This window comes from Pan paniscus, chromosome 16 (assembly GCF_029289425.2).
Source record: "Pan paniscus chromosome 16, NHGRI_mPanPan1-v2.0_pri, whole genome shotgun sequence".
NCBI classification, from domain to species: Eukaryota; Metazoa; Chordata; class Mammalia; order Primates; family Hominidae; genus Pan; species Pan paniscus.
The window spans coordinates 70,883,495-70,908,971 of record NC_073265.2 but is presented as its reverse complement, the minus strand read 5'-3'; positions in this window follow the sequence as shown (position 1 = coordinate 70,908,971).

Here is a 25,477-nt window from a genome sequence, read left to right as displayed (position 1 = left end):
AACAAATCCCCCCGGTTGCTGTGCTAACTGCTGAAAGCGCACAGCTACAACTTCTCTAGAAAGGTATACTCTGCAGAACAGAAATTGCCTTAGCCTGAGCTTTACTTTCCTCTTGGGTAGCCTGCAGCCAATAGCTGACTGATATAGAGCTATAAAAGGCAGACATCCTTGCCTTAATGGCGGGCTGCCTCTGTGGTACAGTTCATGCTCAGGCTTGAGCTGGACTCCAGTTGAGGCCATTTCTCTATTTATCCCCCTTCTCTTCCCTCCCTGCTTCCTTCATTTTTTTCCCTGCAATCCCTTTCTCAGTAGACTACATGAACTCAAATCCCTAGCTTGAGCAATATTTCTGGCATTTGAGCAATATGAGGAAAATGATAATTATAAGGTCTGTGGAATTTGGTGGCTGTTGTTGAACACCACTGATGCTTTGAAGAGAAAACAGAAAGCTCAGTACCATTAATCACCAATTCAAAGCCAAGTGTAAAAGCCTCTTTGGGCTTTCTTTCCTTCAGGGCTTCTTTGGCAACATTCAAAGCAATCCTCTTTTCCTGTAGTTGTGGTGGAGATAGGGACAAACTGAGGAAAAGGATTATGACCCAATTCTGAGCGTAGCAAAACATCAGAGAACATTGGATTTGCAGTCCTGGGAGGATTCTAACACCAAAGTCAGGGACCTGAAAGAGAAGGAATGGGACCTGGAGATTTGGGATGGGGCTATCCGGGTAGGTACACATACAAAACTTGAAACCCAGATTACTCAGAAATTTGTGGAGATGAAGAAGTATTTCACTATTCTCCATACCCCAATGTAATAAAAGCCATTTATGGCAAACCCACAGTCAACATAGTACGGAATGGTTGAAAGTTGAAAGCATTCCCTCTGAGAACTGGAACAAGACAAGGATGCCCATTCTCACCACTCCTCTTCCACATAGTACTGGAGGGCCTAGCCAGAGCAATCAGACAAGAGAAAGAAATAAAGGGCATCCAAAATGGTAAAGAGGAAGTCAAACTGTCACTGTTTGCTGACAATATGATCGTCTACCTTGAAAACCCTAAAGACTCCTCCAGAAGCCTCCTAGAGCTGATAAAAGAATTCAGCAAAGTTTCCAGATACAAGTACAAAAATCAGTAGCTCTTCTATACACCAACAGTGAGCAAGTGGAAAATCAAATCAAGAACTCAACCCCTTTTAAAATAGCGGCAAAAAATTAAAATGCTTAGGAATATACCTAACTGTATTAGTCCGTTTTCACACTGCTGACAAAGACATACCCAAGACTGGGATGAAAAAGAGGTTTAGTTAGACTTACAGTTCCACATGCCTAGGGAGGCCTCAGAATCATGGTGGGAGGCAAAAGACACTTCTTACATGGCAGTGGCAAGAGAAAATGAGGAAGATGCAAAAGCGGAAACCCCTGATAAAATCATCAGATCTCGTGAGACTTATTCACTACCATGAGAACAGTATTGGGGAAACTGCCCCCATGATTCAAATTATCTCCCACGGGTCCCTCCCACAACACGTGGGAATTATGAGAGTACAATTCAAGATGAGATTTGGGTGGGGACACAGAGTCAAATCATATCACTAAACAAGGAGGCAAAGGACCTCTACAAGGAAAACTACAAAACACTGCTGAAAGAAATCATAGACGACACAAACAAATGGAGACACATCCCATGCTCATGGATGGGTAGAATCAATATTGTGAAAATGATCATGCTACCAAAAGCAATCTACAAATTCAATGCAATCCCCATCAAAATACTGCCATCATTCTTCACAGAATTAGAAAAAACAATTCTAAAATTCATATAGAATAAAAAAAGAGCCTGCATAGCCAAAGCAAGACTAAGCAAAAAGAATGTCACACTATCTGGAGGCATCACACTACCTGATTTTAAAATATACTATAAGGCCATAGTCACAAAACAGCATGGTACTGGTATAAAAATAGGCACACACCAATGGAACTGAATGGAGAACCCAGAAATACACCCAAATACTTACAGCCAACTGATCTTTGACAAAGCAAACAAAAACATAAAGTGGGGAAAGACAGTCTTCAACAAATGATGCTGGGATAATTGGCTAGCCACAAGTAGGAGAATGAAACTGGATCCTCATCTCTTGCTTTATACAAAAATCAACTCAAGATGGATTCAGGACTTAAATCTAAGACCTGAAACTATAAAAATTCAAGAAGATAACGTGGAAAACCCCTTCTAGACATTGGCTTAGGCAAGGATTTCATGACCAAGAAACCAAAAGCAAATACAATAAAAACAAAGATAAATAGCTGGGACTTAATTAAACTAAAGACCTTTTGCATGGCAAAAGGAACAGTCAGCAGAGTAAACAGACAACCCACAGAGTGGGAGAAAATCTTCACAATCTATACATCTGACATAGGACTACTATCCAGAATCTACAATGAACTCAAACAAATCAGCTAGAAAAAAAAATCCCATCAAAAAGTGGGTTAAGGATATGAATAGACAATTCTCAAAAGAAAATATACAAATGGCCAACAAGCATATGAAAAAATGCTCAACATCACTAATGATCAGAGAAATGCAAATCAAAAGCACAATGTGATACCACCTTACTCCTGCAAGAGTGACCGTAATCAAAAAATTTAAAAAAAAAGATGTTGGTGTGGATGTGTTGATCAGGAAACACTTCTACACTGCTGGTGGGAATGTAAACTAGTACAGCCACTATGGAAAGCAGTGTGGAGATTCCTCAAACAATTAAAAGTGGAACTACCATTTGATCCAGCAATTCCACTACTGGGTATCTACCTAGAGGGAAAGAAGTCATTATATGAAAAAGGTACTTGCACATGCATGTTTATAGCAGTACAATTTGCAATTGCAAAATCATGGAACCAACCCAAATGCCCATCAATCAATGCATATATATATATATATATATATATATACACACATGTGATATATATGATATATATATCACAGTTTCTTTATCCATATATATTATATATGTATATATTATATATATTATATGTATATATATAATATATACATATATAATATATATGATAGAATACTACTCAGCCTTAAAGATTCACAGTGACCTGAATGAGACTGGAGACTATTATTCTAAGTTAAGTAACTCAGGAATGGAAAACCAAACATTGTATGTTCTCATTGATATGTGGGAGCTAAGCTATGAGGACACAACAGCATAAGAATGATACAATGGACTTTGGGGACTTAAGGGGAAGGGTGGGAAAGGGGTAAGGGATAACAGACTATAAAGAGGATGCAGGTATACTGCTGGGGTGATGGGTGCACCAAAATCTCACAAATCACCACTAAAGAACTTACTCATGTAACCAAACACCACCTGTACCCCAACAACCTATGGAAAAATAAAAAATAAAATAAAAATAAAACAAAAATGTCAAATAAAGAAGTATTTCACTATTCCCAGCTTCTTGCTTGAAGACTATGATGAAACAAACCTTAAATGACACAAGTCCACTGTAAAACAATGCTTATCTGAGGGTCTCTCCACCTGCCCCCCGGCCTCCAGACCAAAACTTAGGGTTATTTCCCAGTGTATGTCCACTAAGCTAGTAATGGTGGAGCTAAGATATAACTCAGACCATGTAACTCCAGAGCCCATGCTCTTAACCATTTTGCTATACTGCCTTGGTCATCTAATAAAGCAGCAATAATCACATAGAACTATGTTGTCCCATATTGTAGCCATATGTGGCTTTCATTGACATTTATTAAAATGTACACATTCAGCTCTTCAATTACACTAACCCCATTTCAAACATTCAATAGGCTAGTGTTGGCCACATTGGTCAGGGCAAAGGGAGAATATTTATATCATCCCAAAAGTTCCATTAGAAAGCACTGACCGAGAACATATCACACTCAATTATGTTAGCAACAAAGTATAATGCACTTACAAAAAAAAAAAAAAACCTTAAAAATAAATTCAACTACAGAGCCCATATGGAAAAAAAAAAAAGTCAAAGCTTTATTAGGTAACACAAAAGAAGTATAACTTAAAAAGCCTTTCCAGGAGCCTAGGTATAAGGATGAAAATGGTAGATGTCTGTTGTCTCCAATTTCCTTTATACATTTAACATTATTCTAAGTAGTATCAGCATACAATTTTATTTTTCACTACCCTCTGACAAAAAATGATTCTAAAATTATTCTGGAATGGGGAAAACATTAACAGTAAAGAATGAAAGGAGATTTGCATGTTTAAAATTAATCTGTTGTATTTATTTCTTAGGGCTGCTGTAACAAACTACTACAAACTTTGCCGCTTAAAAACAGAAATGGCTTCCCTCACAGTTTCTGGAAGTCCAAGGTCCGGCAGGATTGTGCTCCCCCTAGGAACCCTAAGGGAAGATGCGTTTCTGGCCACCTCCAGCTCTGGTGGCTGCCTGGCTGCTTTCCTGTGCCTGATATCACATCACCCCATTATCTGCCTCCGTTTTCACATCGCTTTCTCCTCTTGTGTCTCTCCAATCTCCTTCTGCCTCCCTCTTCTAAGAACACTTATCATCGGATTTATGACCCACTCAGATAATACAGGATTAATTCTTCCTCTCAAAACCCTTAATTGCATCCATTGCCAAATAAGGTAACATTTACTCTTTTACCGATAAGGTAATACTCACAGGTTCTGAGAATTAGGGCATGGACATATCTTTTTGGGGCCCACCATTCAGCGCACTACATTTACACGAGAAAATGATAATATTCAAAATAGCGTGAAAGTACCAAAACGAAGGTAGGCACTGTAGGAGACGAAAATAGAGATGAGGTATGAGGGAGATTCAGGGACCAGTCCGCATGTTATAAATTTTCAATCTCGCAAGCATTCACATTTTTTAAATATTGAATTTTTGCCTTTGTTTTCTGCAATCACCAAAGATTTCAGGTTTTATTAAATATCCAAAGTTGGTGGTGGCATGGGAAAAGAACACTATTTTACTGCTGGTAGAAGTACACATGGAACTTTAATAAAGCCATCCTCAAAGACATTTTGGAACCATTAATCAAAAGCTCTAAAAAGCACATATCTTTTGATCCAGCCATTTACTCTAAGATAATAATCAGAGATATTTGTAGACGTGTATAGACAAAGGTAATGATAACTTGATTATTTTAAAAGTAAAACTGGGCGGAAAACATGAATGTCTAACAATGGAGAACTGCTTGTCTAAACAATGGAATAGCCACATAATGATAGAGTGAAGAACAGTTAGTGACAGAGGAGAAATTTATAACATATTTCTATATAAAACAAGAGTAGGCTTCAAAACAATGTACAGGATGACCTAATTGGTATGGGCTATATACTTGTGTAGTTAGGTATTGTGCATGTGTGTGTAATATATACACATAATACACACATGGAACCAAAAAAGGAGAAACATTAAAATATTAGTGATACATTTTATTAACAAAATTAGCGCATTTACTAATTTATTGTAATCATTCATTGTATTTTTAAAAACAAAATTTGTGGCCTATGTAATGATAAAATTTGATAAGAATACGACTTCGAATTAACAACTCAATAAATAGTCTTCGCAGAAAATAAAATTTAAATCACCCCAAACCAGACATCAGATAAGAACAAAGGGTTCTTAATCTCAGTTCTATTCTATTCCATTTGCTTTGAATCAATTTGGTCCTTAAAGGTGTTTGTGAAGCAATTTTGAAAAATTCACAAGAGAGCAGAGACAAAGATTTACATTAAAGTTTAAGCAGAGATAAGGGATAAAACACGTATGGATGCTGAGAAATATCACTTTGTAAAACTATCATTTCAACCTTAAGGACATATCAGAAAAAAAAGTGAGCAGTTCTATTAGTTGAGGTAATGCAATTATCTTGCAAAACTTTTATTTATTTTTTATTGATTTTCTATGAGGCATTTTAATGTCTGCAAAGGAAGTTCAAGTCCCACTTTTCACTTGTACTTTTGCTACCTGTTTATGCAGAATTGGCCACTGGGCTTCCTAACCTCTCTGTTCATTTCAGAGCAAAGTGTCTCCTTGTTCCCCATTGCAATTCTTTTCCACTCAGTTTTTTTAAGTTGAAAACAGAAAATTATAAACACCTGTGCTGAATAAAATCTCCTGGCTCTGCAAAATAAAAAATTATTCGTATTATTCCAATTAAGAAAGTTTTATTTTTGCCTGATCTATTTCCCTTGCTCAGTTCGGTCATATCAAAGCTGAGAGCCTGTGTTCAAGGACCTTAACAGAGACTTGGCTCTATTATAACGGCCTGTAGTCGGTTTCTAACAGGTTAAGAACCTCCTTGCTGGGCTGGGCGCCATGGCTCACGCCTGTAATCCCAACACTTTGGGAGGCTGAGGTGGGCGGATCACAAGGTCAGGAGATTGAGACCATCCTGGCTAACACGTTGAAACCCTGTCTCTATTAAAAATACAAAAAATCAGCCAGGTGTGGTGGCGGGCGCCTGTAGTCCCAGCTACTCGGGAGGCTGAGGCAGGAGAATGGCGTGAACCCAGGAGACAGAGCTTGCAGTGAGCCGGGATCATGCCACTGCACTCCAGCCTGGGTGACACAGCGAGACTCCATCTCAAAAAAAAAAACAAAAACAAACAAAAAAAAAGAACCTCCTTGCCTATCAGACATTCAGTGGAGCCAACAGGTTTCTTCCAAAACAGTTTTGAAAATATTCACATAAAAGGATAGTTTGTGTATATTCTTGTACTTTACTTTACTTGGACAATATCTCTTTAAACATAATTTCACGCTAGGACTAGTTAATATTTATGCCTTGCTGTTTTCATTGAGTTGTATTTTTATGTAGAAAAATAACAGTGGGTGGGAAAACTCGCTGTGCTGAATATGCCCACCACAAAGCCACAGCTGAGTTATGGCAGGCTCTCTCAACTTTCTGCCAGACTCTTTTTCCAAAGACAGATGTGTGCCCCCCTATTAGCTTACTCTCCAATCTCCACACCTTGTCTATGCTTCTGTCCCATATCTTCTTCATATGAAACTTTAAATCAAAGATAATCATATGAAACAGGTCTGAGATCACATTGCAACTTGCATTGTTTCTTGGAAACAAATACAAAGGATGAATTGTTTCAATGATGTTACTTTCACATAGAAAATGGTGAAAGTAAGGCTGCTTATAGTTCTGCAAAGTTCAAAAATTACTTTTACAGAGCCTTGACAATTTGGAAGACTGTATTTATACACACACACATACTCTCAAAAGATCATTTAAACGGATTGATTCATTGCCCATTAGTGTTTAATTCATCTTAGCTCCTCTCCCCTCCCCAGACTTTGTGGGGTGGGGCTGAAAGTTCCAGATTTCTAATTTGGATCAAGCTAAAGGCTTGATCTTTCTGGCAACCAACTTCCATCCTAACGCTATCTAAAAGCCCACTAAGACCCACCTAATTAGAACAAAAGACAAATTCCAAGGGTTTTAGTAGCTCTCTGCCAGGAACTAAGAACCAAGACTATCCTTCTTCTTATGTCACAGCATATAATAATAATAACAATAATAATAACTACATAATAAAAAGAAATAAATAATATTCCAATAGAGGAGCTTGAACTACTACTTTGGATACATACAGTGCACCTTGAATTATAAGTAAGGTTCAAGAAGACTGTAGGGACAACTCAGTAAAGAAAAGAGCATACTACTGAGAACCATTTTAGGTTTTGTTCCGTACAATTCACAACCTTGGGTAATTCATTAATGTTCTCTGGACCTCTGTCTTCTCCTCTGCAAGTGGAATTAAACTATCATCTGAAAAGTCTCTTCATTTTAATTTCATGCTCAGGAACCCACTGGTATTTTCATGACTGAGATCATCAGAACAACTTGGGAGTTGACAGACAATGAGAAAGGGAGGCAATACAAAATATGTTTTGGAAACCACTGGATTCAAGAATTGACTTTCTTCTGGGACATCTCATATCCAAAAGCATAGAGAACTCCGTAGGTGAGCTAAATATGTTTAATACAATTCTTGAAATTTGGTTTTGAGAGCCTTCCTGCCAGTAACAGCCATGGTGAAGGAGAAATAAAATAAACACAGTGATTACAAAACACTTGAAGGTTCCTGTGTTTCATTTCTTGGACTGAAGACTGTGGACATTTTCATCGTCCCTGAGCCACCTGAACCACAGTTTCTGTAGTGGCAGCAGCAAAACCATAATTTTATGGTGAGAAGAATCCCAGCAACCAATCCATGTCCATGCCTGTATTTGTATTTCCCATCTTGTCCCAGAATATATTTCATGTGCCTGTAAGCAGCAGGTGCATAATTGCATTGTATGGATTAGTCATTCTTGATAATGCTTCTGCTGTTTGTGTAATGCTTAGATTTCAAACACTGATGATCTAAGGACACTGGAAAGGTACAATGGTAATTTTTTAAAAAGTCATTAATAGGTACTCATTTCAAAAATGAACATTCGTACCCCTGTGCATTCATTTGTTGGGAGCACATAGCCACCCACTATTGGAAATAGAAAGAAGAAAGGAAGCTCTGAACTGAAGAAACAGCTGGGAAGAGGAAATAACTGAAAGGATTGTTTCCCTATATATTAAAAAGACTGGGTCATCTCCTGATGTTTGATTGTTATTATTATTATTTGAGACAGAGTCCTGGTCTGTCGCCCAGGCTGGAGTGCAGTGGTGTGATCTTGGCTCACTGCAACCTTTGCTTCCCGGGTAAAAGCGATTCTCCTGCCTCAGCTTCCTGAGTAGCTGAGACTATAGGCACATGCCACCACACCCAGCTAACTTTTTTTAAAAATTTTTTATTTCCGTAGGTTTCGTGGGAACAGGTGTTGTTTGGTTACATGAATAAGTTCTTAAGTCGTGATTTCTGAAATCTTGGTGCACCCATCAACTGAGCAGTATACACTGTACCCAATGTGTAGTATTTTATCCCTCACCCCCTCCCACCCTTTCCCCCTGAGTCCCAAAAGTCCATTGTATTATTCTTACGCCTTTGTGTCCTCATAGTTTAGCTCCCACTTATGAGAGAGAACATGTGATGTTTGGTTTTCCATTCCTGAGTTACTTCACTTAGAAAAATTGGCTCCAATTCCATCCAGGTTGCTGCAAATGCCATTATTTCATTCCTTTTTGTGGCTGAGTAGTATTCAATTATATATATATAAAATATATGTATAAATATAAAATATATAATATATATAACAATTTTTTATATATTTTAAGTTCTGGGGTACATGTGCACAAAGTGCAGTTTTGTTACATAGGTATACATGTGCCATGTTGGTTTGCTGCACCCATCGACTCGACATTTACATTAGTTATTTCTCCTAATGCTATCCTTCCCTCAGCCCCCCACCCCCCAGGAGGTCCCGGTGTGTGATGTTCCCTGCCTGTGTCCATGTGTTCTCTTTGTTCAACTCCCACCTATGAGTGAGAATATGCGGTGTTTGGTTTTCTGTCCTTGTGATAGTTTGCTGAGAATGATGGTTTCCAGCTCCATCCGTGCCCTGCAAAGGACATGAACTCATCCTTTTTTATGGCTGCATAGTTTTCCATGGTGTATATGTGCCACATTTTCTTAATCCAGTCTATCATTGATGGACATTTGGGTTGGTTGCAAGTCTTTGCTATTGTGAATAGTGCCACAATAAACATAAGTGTGCATATGTCTTTATAGTAGAATGATTTATAATCCTTTGGGTATATACCCAGTAATGGGATGGCTGGGTCAAATGGTATTTCTAGTTCTAGATCCTTGAGGAATCGCCACACTGTCTTCCACAATGGTTGAAATAATTTACACTCCCACCAACAGTGTAAAAGTGTTCCTGTTTCTCCACATCCTCTCCAGCATCTGTTGTTTCCTGACTTTTTAATGATTGCCATTCTAACTGGCGTAAGATGGTATCTCATTGTGGTTTTGATTTGCATTTCTCTGATGACCAGTGATGATGAGCATTTTTCATATGTCTGTTGGCTACATAAATGTCTTCTTTTGAGAAGTGTCTGTTCATATCCTTTGCCCACTTTTTGATGGGGTTGTTTTTTTTCTTGTAAATTTGTTTAAGTTCTTTGTAGATTCTGGATATTAGCCCTTTGTCAGATGGGTAGATTTCAAAAATTTTCTCCCATTTTGTAGGTTGCCTGTTCACTCTGATGGTAGTTTCTTTTGCTGTGCAGAAGCTCTTTAGTTTAATTAGATTCCATGCGTCTATTTTGTCTTTTGTTGCCATAGCTTTTGGTGTTTTAGTCATGAAGTCCTTGCCCATGCCTGTGTCCTGAATGGTATTACCTAGGTTTTCTTCTAGGTTTTTTATGGCGTTAGGTCTTATATATAAGTCTTTAATCCACCTTGAATTCATTTTTGTATAAGGTGTAAAGAAGGGATCCAGTTTCAGCTTTCTACATATGGCTAGCCAGTTTTCCCAGCACCCGAATCCTTTCCCCATTGCTTGCTTTTGTCAGGTTTGTCAAAGAGCAGACAGTTATAGATGTGTGGTGTTATTTCTGAGGCCTCTGTTCTGTTCCATTGGTCTATGTATCTGTTTTGGTACCAGTACCATGCTGTTTTGGTTACTGTAGCCTTGTAGTATGGTTTGAAGTCAGGTAGCGTGATGCCTCCAGCTTTGTTCTTTTTGCTTAGGATTGTCTTGGCTATGCGGGCTTTTTTTGGTTCTATATGAACTTTAAACTAGTTTTTTCCAATTCTCTGAAGAAAGTCCTTGGTAGCTTGATGGGGATGGCATTGAATCTATAAATTACCTTGGGCAGTATGGCCATTTTCGTGATATTGAGTCTTCCTATCTATGAGCATGGAATGTTCTTCCATTTGTTTGTGTCCTCTTTTATTTTGTTGAGCAGTGGTTTGTAGTTCACCTTGAAGAGGTCCTTCACATCCCTTGTAAGTTGGATTCCTAGGTATTTTATTCTCTTTGTAGTTTTAATAGAGACAGGGTTTCACCATGTTGGCCAGGCTGGTCTCAAACTCCTAACCTTAAATGATCCACCCAGCTCAGCCTCCCAAAGTGCTGAAATTACAGGCATGAGCCACTGCACTCGGCCTGATTATTATTATTTTGACATAGGAAAGCATTGCATGGACTCAATAGACATTTTGTGATCACCCCGCTGTGTCCCTAATCATAAGGATCAGGTAAATACTTCACAGAATGATGCCTGGAATGCAATCAAGATAAAAATATCTTCAAAACTGTGTGCCCATTTCTATTTCTGCCATCTTTAGATTCACTTAAACTTCCTGGGTCTGATTTTTTCATCTGAAAAAATGGAAACACAAATAATTGTTCCACCTGCCTGTCTGGGTTTCCATGAGAATTGAATATTTGTAAAAAGGTGCTGTATACAAAATGAGAACTATAATGTCAAATTCATGACAGGAAAACTGTGTGAGAGATAAATGGCATTGTCCCCTATATCGTTCCATAATCACATATGAAATTGTGGTTTTCTTGGTGCACTTGTGGTTATTCAGGAAGATGTGATAGAATGAAAAAAAATTGAAACTAGGGAAGAGTTGAAAGATTTCTTGTAGAACTCCTTCATTGTAACATAAAAGCACTGCAGCTCAGGAGGAGGATACCACTTGCCGATGGCCAATAGTTGGATATAGGCAAACACACCAAAAATCAGTTCTTTAAAATTCAAAATTGGTTAAATGCAGATTTCAGAATGACCGATTTGCTTCATCATTGTTTTGCTAAATTATTAAACCCAACACTTGCATCTGTTCCCTGTCCCATGCCACACCTCCTTTGATCGGCACCACTGTCCCTGTAGGTGCCCTAGCCTAAGCTGTTGCTTTGTCTTTTAGTATCAAATGGCTACAAACTATACTCAATTCTGCATAAGGAATCTATCTTAGTTTTTGATTAACAGGTGATTTTTAACAAATCTATTTATTTTTACTTATGAGTTCCTTTTCTGTCTTTAAAATATATACTTTTAATAAAACATCTGCAAACAGCATTCATTACAAAATTATAAAGCAGCCATTGGGGAACTAACTTTCAAGATAAAGATTTTGTTTCATTTGGGAGAAAGGCAATGGTTTGAGAAACTTGCCATCTTTGCTTGGTTCCTGGGTATAAAGACCAAAGAAAGTAGATGTCATCTCAATTTTCAGCCCCTTTTGACCTAGGCTTTTCTCTCATTGGCAAAGATGTCACACCAGTTGTGGGAAAAAATAAAAGAGTGCTGGCTTTACTATCTCTGTGTTTTTAAACTTCAGACATACTTTTCACATCCAGAGTGACTTAATGGAGTCTAACAACCAATTAATGGCTTTAAGACCAGTGGGGATCCTGTTCTGCCCCGTAACCTGAAATGAATTATTGATAGATGCTCTCAGCCCTGTGTCCTGTCAGATATTTCAAAGTCAATGTCAGGCTGTGCATTTTCTCATTCACTCTCTACTAAGGTCAAGATTTGTGAAGCGACACTCTTCCAAAGGGGAGAAAATAAAAGCCAGCTGCCTGCAAAGTGTGGAGCTAGACATAATTGGCCTCCCTTTAAACCCAATCTCTTGAAGATATTAGCAACCTCAACATGTATTATAGGACTGGTGGCATTATTCCCTCAAAACAGGTGGAACTTTGCACATTTAGATGGAGAATGACATTAATAAGTACTTTCATAATTATAACAGTCACTCTCCCTTATTGTGTTTTCTTTCAATTGAGTCTTGGAACAATCCTGTGAGGCAGGTTGGGCAAGTATTATTTGCACCTAATATGGAAAAAAGAAAAACCTAAAACCTAGAGTTTTATGAGCTTCCCCCTTCCTCTTTTCTTTTTCCTTCTCCTCCTCCTCCTTTTTTACATTTGGGTAATAGTAGTGCACTTGTGATAGCTCTGCTTGACCATAAGACAGCTCTAAAAAGGTGATTTTTTAATGACTTAGATTTTAATGTCATTCTTCTATGGCAATTTCTGAATTAGCCACTTCTTAGCAAAATAATTAGTACATTTCTAAAGTGTTCCTTTCAAATACTTTAATCTGACTGATGGCTTAAGAACAGTAACACAATAAAATGTAATGGGTAAATATATGATAAAATAAATCTTAGAAAACTTCCAAATAAAAGTCACTATGGGTCATTGAAATATTTTATATATACAGTTTAAAACTTTGAAAAATCTCTTATTAATGTAATCTCTTAAAAAGGAAGAAAAATTGCTGTCTGCTAAATAACCATGTATATATACATCTTTTACATATATGTTGCTATAGTGTTTCATTTCGCATTTAACAACAAATTATATTCATAATATTTTTTCTGGGATATTATATAGTTTTCATAATTATTATTTTAATTAATAAATACTATTTGTTTTTGAGACAGAGTCTCACTCTGTCGCCCAGACTGGAATGCAGTGGTGCAATCAGGGCTAACTGCAACCTTGACCTCCTGAGCTCAAGAGATCCACCTCAGCCTTCCAAGCAGCTGGGACCACAGGTGCATGCCACCATGCCTTGTTAATTTATTTTTAATTTTAATTTAATTTTATTTTATTTTTGAGACAGAGTCTCCCTCTCACCCAGGCTGGAGTGCAGTGGCACAATCTTGGCTCACTGCAACCTCCGCCTCCGGGTTCAAGCGATTCTCCTGCCTCAGCCTCCCTAGTAGCTGGGACTACAGGCGTGTGCCACTACGTCTGGCTAATTTTTTGTATTTTTAGCAGAGACCAGGTTTCACTGTGTTAGCCAGGATGGTCTCAAACTCCTGACCTCGTGATGCACCTGCCTCGGCCTCCCAAAGTGCTGGGATTACAGGCATGAGCCACCGCGCCTGGCCCAGAATGAGGAATATTTTTAAGTATGATATAGAACACAGAAGTCATAACGTAAAGATAAAAGTACATGAAAATACAAAATTTCTGCATGATGAAATCCACTAGAAGTAGCTGGGCACAATGGCTCATGTTTGTAATCCCAGCACTTTGGGAGGCTGAGGCAGGAAGATCACTTGAGCCCAGGAGTTTGAGACCAGCCTAAGTAACATAGTAAGACCTCGTCTCTACCAAGAAATAAAAAAATTGTCTGGGTGTGGTGGCACGTGCCTGTAGTCCCAGCTACTTGGAAGGCTGAGGCGAGAAGGTCAATTGAGCTGGGGATGTGGAGACTGTAGTGAGCTGTGATCCTGCCACTGCATTCCAGCCTGGGCGACAGAGTGAGAACCTGTCTCAAACAAACAAACAAACAAAACACTACAAAGCAAAACTAAAAATTAGATAAAAACTAAGGAGTAAATTATTGCATATCATATCACCAGAAAAGACTATTTTCTCCAATAGATAAATAGTTCCTACACATTCACAACAAATGAACCAAAATCTCAATTAAAAAATGGACAAAGCATATAAAAAAATTGTCCATCAAAAGTATATATAGTTGTCTGGAACTTATTAAAGTGCTTAATCTCATTAATAATCAAAATATACATTAAAACCCCTCTGAGAAATTCTTTATTAAATTGGTGAAGATAAGGATATTTGACTACATTACTTGGGGGAGAGTATGTAGCGAAATGTACCCACTGACATACATTGGTGATCTAACTTGGTAATTTGTATAGGGTCCAATTTGGAAATATTAAAAATGCATTTTTTGATCCAGAAATTTTAATTTTGGAATAAAAACTTACAAAGATGTGGCTATAAAGTCATTTTTTATACAATTATAAGAGCAAATAACTGGGGGGAAATCTAAATGTCTGTTAATACAGGATTGACTGGTTAAATAAAGTACACCCATAAAATGAACTAGTACTCAGCTATAAAAAGATAAGAAAATAGTTTAGGATTCTGAAATAGAAAGATCTCCATTTCATATTAAATAATAATGAGGGTGCAAAACAATTTGTATAATATGCTATCATTTTATAAAAATATAATACATAAATATTTGTGTGCGTATTTGTATAATACATTCTTGAATATGCATAAAATATTTCTAGATGGCAGGAGCATAGAAAGAGAAAAGAGAGATTTCTCACTGTATGTCCTTACAGATTTTTAAGATGTTGAACCATGTGCATGTATTACTCATCAAAAAGTTTAATTAATAAAAAAAGTTTGCTACTTTAATAATTCAAAGGGAAAACATTGTTCACTGAATATGTATCTTATGCAGTACTGGAAGATACCATGTATGAGTTAAACAAAGTAGAAGTCCACCAAATTTATTCCAAGTCATTTTAACTCAACTACCAGTAACAGTACTTTACTAAAAGTAAAAAAATCTGAGACAAATGCAAAACCGCACAGGACCTCAGGACAACAGTCTTAAACCAGGAATGTCTTTTGAAAACTGGGTTATAAGGATGCCCTCCTTATAAGCCACAGAGTAGGGAGGAACTGAATGTGATATAAGAGTACTTTAACTCTGCATAAGAAGACGATTAAAGCCCTGTCTTGATTGGGGAACAATTAGAGGAGATAAGATTAGTGGTTAGAAGTGACATGTACTCTCTCACCTAAATTGCAATCCCAGGGGAGATTACAGAATGAGAGAAACAATTCTACACAGTTTAGAGGAGCTGAGGGGAGAAGGGGGCTTCCTGTGACTCCTCTTTTGAGCTATGGAAGATTATTTGCTCACAGAAGTCAATATGGAATGGCTGAATGAGAGCAATAGCGTTGTGACTAGTTTAGGTGGCACAACCATATGACTAAATACAGTATAGCAATTACCAAAAAATTCCACTGTTGTTCAGAAGAGCTAAGAAGACTGGTGAACCAGAAGAGCTGTGTCCAGAACTGACAGATGGCAAGATATACCTAGACCCCAGCCTCAGGCCATGGCAAGATCCGGGGACTCACGAAGTAAATGCACAATGAACAATGGCCTTTCTATCTACCAGTGATGAACAATTGGAATTTGAAATTTAAAAACTAGCCTTTACAATAGCACCAAAATATAAAATATTTACGGGATCTTCATGCAGAAAACTACACAACTCTAATGAAAGAAACCAACAGAGAAATCTACTATGCTTATGGCTTGAAGATTCATTTTCTTAAGATTCAAAATGTTTGTTCTTCAAAAGATACTATTAAGAGAATAAGAAGAAAAGCTAAAGCTTGGGATAAATGAGTTTTATTTAAAATGTACAAAATTCTTAAAACCCAATGATAAGAAAACAGGATAATTTAAATATCTTAACAGACATCTTGCCAAAGAAGATATACAGGTGGCAAACAAGAATATAAAAACATGCTCAACATTACGTGTGGTTAAAGAATTGCAAATTAAAACAACAATGAGATAGCATTATATACCTTCTAAAATGGCTAAAATTAAAACAAAAACCCAAACCTGCCAACACCAATTGCTGGCAAGGATGCAACACAGAACACTCATTTATTGCTGATGGAAATGCAAAATGACACAGCTGTCACTTTGGAAGACAAGCAGATAATTATTAAGTAAACATAATCTTACCGTACAGTGCAGTAGTTGTGCTATTAGGTATTTACCTAAGTCATTTGAAAACTTAGATCCACACAAAAACCTACACACAAGTTTTTTATTTGTTTGTTTTTTCATTTTTCTGTTGTTTTGTTTTTTGAGACAGGGTCTCACTCTGTCGCCCTGGCTGGAGTACAGTGGTACAATCACTGCTCACTGCAGCCTTGACTTCCTGGGCTCAGGTGATTCTCCCACCTAGCCTCCTGAGTAGCTGGAACTCCAGGCATGCATCACCACACCCAGCTAGAGTTTTTTGTAGAGACAGGGTTTCACCATGTTCCCAGGCTGGTCTCGAACTCCTGGGCTCAAGTGATCTGACCACCTCGGCCTCCCAAAGTGCTGGGATTAAGGTGTGAGCCACCATACCTGGTCACAAATGCTTATAGTATCTTTATTCACAATCACCCAAAACTGGAAACTACTAAGATGTCATTCAATAGATGAATGGATACCAAAACTAGTAAATCCATATAATTGACTAATATTGCACAATAAAAAGAGATTAGCTACCAAACCATGAAAAGATATGGAAAAACCTAAAATACTGTCTTAGTCCAGTTGGACTGTGTTGACAAAATGCCATTAACTGGCTGGGTGCAGTGGCTCACACCTGTAATCCCAGCACTTAGGGAGGCCAAGGTGGTGGATCACTTGAGGTTAAGAGTTCGAGACCAGCCTGGCCAACATGGCCAAACCCCATCTGTACTTAAAATACAAAAACTAGCCGGGCGTAGTGGCACATGCTGGTAATCCCAGCTACTTGGGGAGCTGAGGCATGAGAATCACTTGAACCTGGGAGGTGGAGGTTGCAGTTAGCCAAGATTGTGCCACTGCACTCCAGCCTGGGCAACAGAGTCAGGCTCTGTCTCAAAAAAAAAAAAAAAAAAAAAAAAAAGGCATTAACTGGATAGCTTATAAACAATGTAGTTTTTTTTTTTTTTTCTCTCATAGTTCTGGGGACTGGGAAGTTCAAAATCAAGGCAGATTCAATGTCTCATGAGGACCCGCTTCCTGGTTTATAGATGGTGCTTTATCACTGTGTCCTCCCAAGGTGAAAGGGACAAGGCAGATCTTTGGGGCCTCTTTTTTATAAGGGCACTAATCCCATTTACGGAAGTTCCACTCTCATAACCTAATCACCTCCCAGAGGCCCCAAATCTCAATACCATCACGTCGGGGGTTAGTATTTTAGCATATACATTTTGAGGGTACAGAAACTTTCAGACCATAGTACCTGCATATTGCTAAGTGAAGGAAGCCAGTCTGAAAAAGGTTACATACTGTATGATTTCAATTATATGCCACTCTGGAAAAAGCAAAACTACAGAGGTAGTAAAAAAGTTAGTAGTTTGCTAGGGATTCAGGGCTAGGAAAGGGAGGGTTGAATAGGTAAAGCACAGATGTTTTCAGGGTGGGAAAGCTATTCTGTATGGTACTATAATTTTAAATTCATGGCAGTCTGCATTTTTCAAAGCCATTGCATGTTACAGCAAAAAGAATGAAATTTAATGTATGCAAATTTAAACAAATAATTTGTCACTTTGCAGAAATCTCAGGGTGGAATGCAGAATTTGACAAAACAATCTAACTGTATTCTAAATGTATAAAACAACCTTCCTGAAAGGGGTGAGGGAAAGAGGTGCTGAGTGAAGTAATTCTGGAAATGAGCGAAGTCTGTAAAACTAAAGGCGAAAGAAACCGTATATAAGTACTATACTGTAGTTGATCAAGTTGTATCCCACAGTAGTGTGGGTTAACTGAGATACATATATATTCATATTGAGCAGTTAAGCAAATGGATGGTGGATGGTGAGAGATAGTTTCTCACTGTTGTAGTGAAAGTTTACAGATGCCAAGGGAAGGAAGCTAGTTTCATCCATGTAGGAATGTGCTAGAGTTAGCAACATCAGTAGAAACTCATGCTTGGTTTAACATGTTGCATATAGCAGAATTTATAGATATGTGTATATACTTGGGTTAGTATGTGCACATAAATCTCCTTGTTCTGTCATTTGAGCAGGCATAAAAAAATAACACTACAGTAGGAACAAGCTCACCTAGCACCTTGATCTTGGTTTCTAATACCATTCTCCAATAAAAGGAAACAAAGCTCCTTGGAGAAATGGCTGATTCTAGGACTGGGACAGGAAATATACAAGATGGGCCTAAAGCATCTTGTAGAGCCAAAAGGTAAGGAAATGCTAAAACACAAAACCCCGCAATGACGAGGGAATGCCAAGGGGACACAGGAGATAACTGAGGAAGCTCTTAATGGCCAAAACTGGAATAATTGGAGCAAAAAATTCTTCCAATAATTTATATTGGATAAAATAAAGTAGCATTGGATAAAACTGGAAGTATAAAATAAATATTCATGAGTCTACATTGATATAAATAAACGACTGAAGTAATTAAAAAACATGGGAGAAGAGACAAATCCCTCATGAAGAAGATTGCTAAATGAATTATGTGGACTCTCCACCCTCAAGGAAGAGGAGCATACATGCCCTACTCTCCTCTGTGGAATACAGCGTGGATAGAGGGGCAAAAAAGAGTCATTTTCCTGACAGACACTACTGCAGCCAGGTAGTCAAGTGATAGGCTATGTTGGTAGTGAGTACCCTTGATATGAAGTGATGAAAATGGCACTTTATTTCCACCATCCTTCTCCCCAAAATCGATCACATTAGTCAAATCACGAGAAAAACATTAGACAGATCATACCTGTCCAGTACACCCCAAAACTGTCAAGGTCATCAAAAACATTGAAAGTGTGAGAAACCATCAGAGCCAAGAGGATCCTAACTAAGTCGGCGGCAGGACAACTAACTGTAATGTAGTGTTCTGGATGGGATACTGGGGCAGAAAAGGACGTGAAAGCTAAGGAAATCTGACTAGAGTACCACTTTATTAATTATCGTATATCAATATTGGTTAACCCATTGTAACAAGTGTGCTGTACTAACCTAAGAAGTTAACAGTGGACACTATGGGAGGCCAAGGCAGGTGGATCCTGAGGTCAGGAGATCGAGACCATCCTGGCTAACACGGTGAAACCCCATCTCTACTAAAAATACAAAAACAAAATTCGCTGGGCGTGGTGGTGGGCGCCTGTAGTCCCAGCTACTAGGGAGGCTGAGGTGGGAGAATGGCGCGAACCCAGGAGGCGGAGCTTGCAGTGAGCTGAGATCTCGCCACTGCACTCCAGCCTGGGCGACAGAGCAAGATTCCGTCTCAAAAAAAAAAAAGTATATTTATATATATATGTTAACAGTGGAAACTGGGTACGGGACTTATGCAAACTCTCTGTACTACTTGAAAAATTTTTCTTCAAAATCTGAAAATGTTAATGGAAGTTAAAGTTTCTTTTCTTTTTTCTTTTTCTTTTTCCTTTTTTTTTGAGACAGAGTCTTGCTCTGTGGCCAGGTTGGAGTGCAGTGGCGCGATCTCGGCTCACTGCAAGCTCCGCCTCCTGGGTTCAAGCAATTCTCCCACCTCAGCCTCCCTAGTAGCTGGGATTACAGGCGTGCGCCACCACGCCCAGCTAATTTTTGCATTTTTAGTAGAAACGGGGTTTCACCGTGTTGGCTAGGATGGTCTAGATCTCCTGACCTCATGATCTGCCTGCTTCAGCTTCCCAAAGTGCTGGAATTACAGGTGTGAGCCACCGTGCCTGGCCATAAAGTTTATTTTTTAAAAGTGTGAGTTAAAAATGCAAAGGTCACAGAGAGTTTAAGTTAGCTATATTATCATCTTTAAAGAATGGCCTGTAGTTTCTTTATAAATAAGTTAGGGTGATAAGAAGTTATTTTCAGATTCAAAAGACGGAGAAACTTTGCAACTCAATGACTATCACTTAAATAAATACTAAGGAATTTTCGTCAATGACAACAAAAAATAAAATTCCCCAGAAAGAATGGGATGCAAGAAATAATGTATTCAAGAATTTGGTTAGTATTTCGATAAATCTAAATAATCTAAATCAAAATTGAAATAAAACACTAAAGAAAGTGAATTTTGTGGAATTTATTTTTAAAAGAAGAAATTAAATGCTAAGCAGTAATAACGTGAAACCAATAGAGGAAAATTACAGTTAGAGCTTGCCCTTGTATTGTCTGGTAAGGGGAGAGATATACTGAATTAACTGTAGACTTTATTATGTTAATAAATGCCTGTTAAAAATTAAAGAGTAACCACTAAAAAAGAATAGAATGAATAACTACAAAAGGAGTAATGAAAATGGAGATAAAGGAAACATGGGAAAAATGAAATGAAAATAACTTGATTAATAATAATAATACATCACACTGTGTTCCAGGTGTTATTGTAGTCTGTGTGTGTGTGTGTGTGTGTGTGTGTGTGTGTATGTGTCTGTGTTGTATATATATTTAATTAATTTAATAGAATAATTGGAGACCGGAAAGAAAAAACGAAAGCATAGATAAAATATAATAATTGCAGAAAAAAAGAAGATAGTAAAAACAAGCCCAAATATGTCAGCAAACACAGCAAGTATAAACAGATTGAATTTAAAAGGTACAGATCCTCAGATCAGATGAAATAAAAACACAACTCAGATATATACTGTTTTAAAAAATACAACCTAAAACAAAATAAAAAGTTTTAAAATAATAAACTGGAAAAATATATGCTAATCTGGCAAAGAGAATGTCAGATAAAAAGGATTCTGAGACAAAAACATTAGTGAATCTATAAAGAGAGCACTCAAAATGATAAGGAGATAAACCATCACAAAAATAAATGTATCTAACAATAGAGCTTCAAAATCTATGAATCAAAATTTAACCAAATCATTGCTTTTAGTAGCAATAATGTTTCTATTTTAAAATATTTAATTGTTAAATAAAGATTGAATATATTCAAGGTGTACAATGTGTTAATTTTCTATGAGTACACATTTTGCAATGGTTATTACAGTCAAATTAATTACACCCATCGCCACCCATGCTGCACATTAGACCCCCGGAACTTGCTTATCCTATAACTGAAAGGTCCTACTCTGACCAACATCTCCTCATTTCCTCTACTCCCTAGCTCCTGGCAACCACCATACTACTTTCTGCTTTTATGACTTGACTTTTAAGAAAAATAAAACAATTCTACACTTAAAGTGGAAAACATTTTAACAAAGCCTCTCTAAGAGCAATCAAGTAGCCAAAAGTTAGTAAAGTCAGAGAAAAGTTGAGCACTATAATTAACAGGCTTGATCATAGACATATGGTCAAAGAAATAAAGAAAATATATACTTTTAGAACTTATGTGAAACATTTATAAACAATCTCTACCTATCAAGCCCCAAAGAAGTTTCAACAAAAACCAAAGAACTGGTATCAAACAGATGAAATCTTTGACTATAAAACAATTAAATTAGACAAAAAATCCAATAAATATATTATTTTAAAATTAACAAAATGCAACCCCATATAGCTATGTTAGCTAAAGTACCACTGGTTCCTACGATAAACAAGCATCCACTGCATAATGGCTCAAACATAACAGAAGCTTACTTTATTCCTCAATGAGAGCCTCCAAGGGGTGTTTACTTTTTGTGAGCAGTTCATTTTCTCCCTTTTGCTTCATCTGTCTTCAGTGCTTGATTTCCAAGGTCTCTGAGCTCGTCTGCATGAAGCCAGGGGAAGGCAGAAGAGCATGGAGGGTCAAGTGTGGGAGTTCTTAGGGATCAGGAAAGGTGACAGTGGACATCACATCTGATCACATTTTGTTGGCTGCAATGCAATTGTGGCCACTTACAACTGCAAAGGGAAATAACAGCTGACTGTGTTCCCAGTAAGACAAAGGTTCTCATAAGTAGCTATATAGTTGTGTCTTAATAATCTCTAGTCAATGAGAGAATTACAATAGACATTACGAAATATTTATGACTGTCAACAAAATCTCAGCACATCAAAGCACATGTGGGATGCATCTTAAGTGGGACTTAAGACAAAATATAAAGCATTAGTTACATTTATCTATTAACCACATACACGAGAAAAGCTGGAAATAAGCAACATATTTAATAAAAGTAAAGAAAAATATTGTAAACCTAAAAGAAGCAAAAGAAAAGATATTATAAGGATGCCTGTTGAAAGAAAACAAAATAGTAAAACAAACCGGAACAAACAATAGCCAGAGAAAGAATAAGAGTCTAAATTCATGCTAGTTAGAATAATGCTAAGATTTTAGTTAGAGACATATTCAGACTTTTAAAAATCATATGAAAATATTATGAACAAATTTACACCTATCTAGAATCGAAAAGCTTAGATAAATTAATAACTTCAAAGAAAAAATATAAACAAAATTGACCAAAGAAAAAAGTAGAAAAAATGAATCGGACATTATTTAAAATGTTCAGTTCTTACTAAAAAAAGTAGTTCCCACAACACACCTCCCTCTTTAATAAAAGGACAGGAGGTCATGTACTAGATTGTTAACACTATCTATAAGAACCCCAAACTGGAAACTACTTCCAGAGTCCCTCAAGAACAGAATGGAAAGATAAATAGTCTTGTTCACACAAAGTAAAACTGTGTAACAATGAGAAGGAATTATCTACACCGACGTGACAACATGGATGCATTTTGGAAAACATAGCATTGGGCAAAAAATTTCAGACACAGAAAGAGTATATCTTGTCCTATTCAATTTATATAAAGCACAAAGCGGGTAAATTAGTCCATGCTATTTGAAGTTAGAACAGAGGCTGTCCCTGGTGGAGGAGGAGACAGTGATTGGAAGGGATATGAAGGAGTTTTCTGGGGTGCTAGTAATGTTCTCTTTCTTTGTAGAGCACTGAGAATAAAGGTATATTAACTTTGTGAACATTCATAGGTATGTAGAAATTATTGTGGAGTGACGTGGCATGATCTCAGCTTACTGCAGCCTCAACCTCCCGGGCACAGGTGATCCTCCAACCTCAGCCTTGGAGTAGCTGGGACTATAGGTGAGTACCATCATGCCTGGCTAATTTCTTGTATTTTTTGTAGAGACAGGGATTTCACCATGTGGCCCAAGCTCTAATAATAAATTTCAGTAAAATGTTTTTTAACAGTTGACAACCAGGTCTAGACAAATTTTAAGGTGAGTTTTTTACAAAAATCTCAAGGAATAGATAATCTTATTTGATACATTAAAGATAGAAAGAAAAACGTGATTCTTTTGATAGGTACAGGAAATCATCTAGCTAAATTCGATACATATGAATAGTCAGAAGAAAGCAAAACAAAATCTCTTAGTAAACTAATAGAAAGGAAACTCTCTTAACTTAGCAAAGAACTTATAACTACAAACTTATGGTAAACATCTTCCTTACTGGTGAAGTAGTCACACATATACATCATAGGCAGGAACAACTCAGGACAGAGATGACAACCAATTGTAATTAACATTGAATATGAGGCATACGTCAATGCAGAAGGAAATAAAATAAGGACCAGAAAGGAATAAATGAAACTGTCATTCTTGGTGACATTCTAATCCTTCCATTGAATGGCAGTATAATGCATACTACAGTACAGCACAGCATAAAGTCAAGTCTCAGAGAGTTGAGTAGAGTATACAGTAGTCAAGACATGAGCTCTAGAACCAGGCAGTGTGGATTTGTATCCCAGCTTCATCACCTACTAGCTGTGTGACTCTGGGCCAGTTTCTTCACCTCCCTGGGCCTCACTTGTAAAATAGGGATAGTGACTACATACTTACTAGAGTTGTTATAAGGACTAAACAAGTTCATACATATAAAGCACATACTAAGTTTGCAATAAACATTTAATAGCTTTAATTTTTGCCCTTGAGTTTTTGTTGTTGATATCTAAATACTAACCCTGTATTTGGTTCTTCTATTAATATGATCTTGTCTTTTTGTTTTACATTCAGAGACTCTTTGTGATTTTTGGCTCTACCAGAGCACATTTCTTTTTATTTTCTTGTGCAGTCAGAAATTGTTAATACTGATTTTTGTTGACTGATAGGCTAAGGGGAGTTATCACTTGCTATGCTGTATATTTATGAATTGATTTCTTATTTTATCAAAGGGCTCATGTTTTTTATAGAGGGGGATATAACAAATATTTTTAAACTACAAAAAAAATCAAACAATCTATCCCTCTTAGTTTACAATCAACCTACTGAGCGTAGACAATTTATTGAATCAATTAAGGTCTGGTAAATAATATTTGACTATGATCTTTGCAAAATGATTCACGAATCATTTTAATTTCAGAAAATAACATCAGCTTACCTCTAGAGAATATATGAATGGAAAACTGCATTTGTAGTGCAAGGTGCCATAGTGGTACTTGGTGAGTATAATATGGCCTCTGCCCTCATGAAGCTTATCATGGAAACGACTTTGAAAGGTAGCGTGTTTGTCGTCTAATGGGTTCTGTGGCAGAATGTCCTATAGGATTACATCACTCAGAACCAGGGCTGCCCCAACACGCTCTTTCCTTGGACTCTCTGAGGGTTGCTCATACGCACAGTGGCTACACAGATTGCATGAGGCTTTACATCCTTGGGGTAATGGTAAATGTCTCACTGAGTAAGTGTCCAGGATTTCACATTTGGCAACCCAGATATCTCAGAGACACTTAAAGGGGACTATATTATGGACATTTAAATTTTTATTATTCATTTTTCAAATTATTAAAAGTTTTTGTTTGTTTGTCTGTTTGTGTTTTTTTTCAACGTTTGGCACTAGGGATTTCTTTTTAAATCCAGGAAGCTACCAAATGCTAAGGAGATATATGAGAGTGCAAAGAGCACGGGCCAAGACAGCAAGAAGACCTTCCGGTCATTAGACAGACTCTCTGAAAGAGATGGCAGCTGGGATCAGATTAGAGGGGTGTCTCATAGAATGAAGGATACAGAGTGGAAGGACTGCTGCCCCTGGGGTATTGGCTGTTGAGGAGCTCTGCTGGGAAGCTGTCAG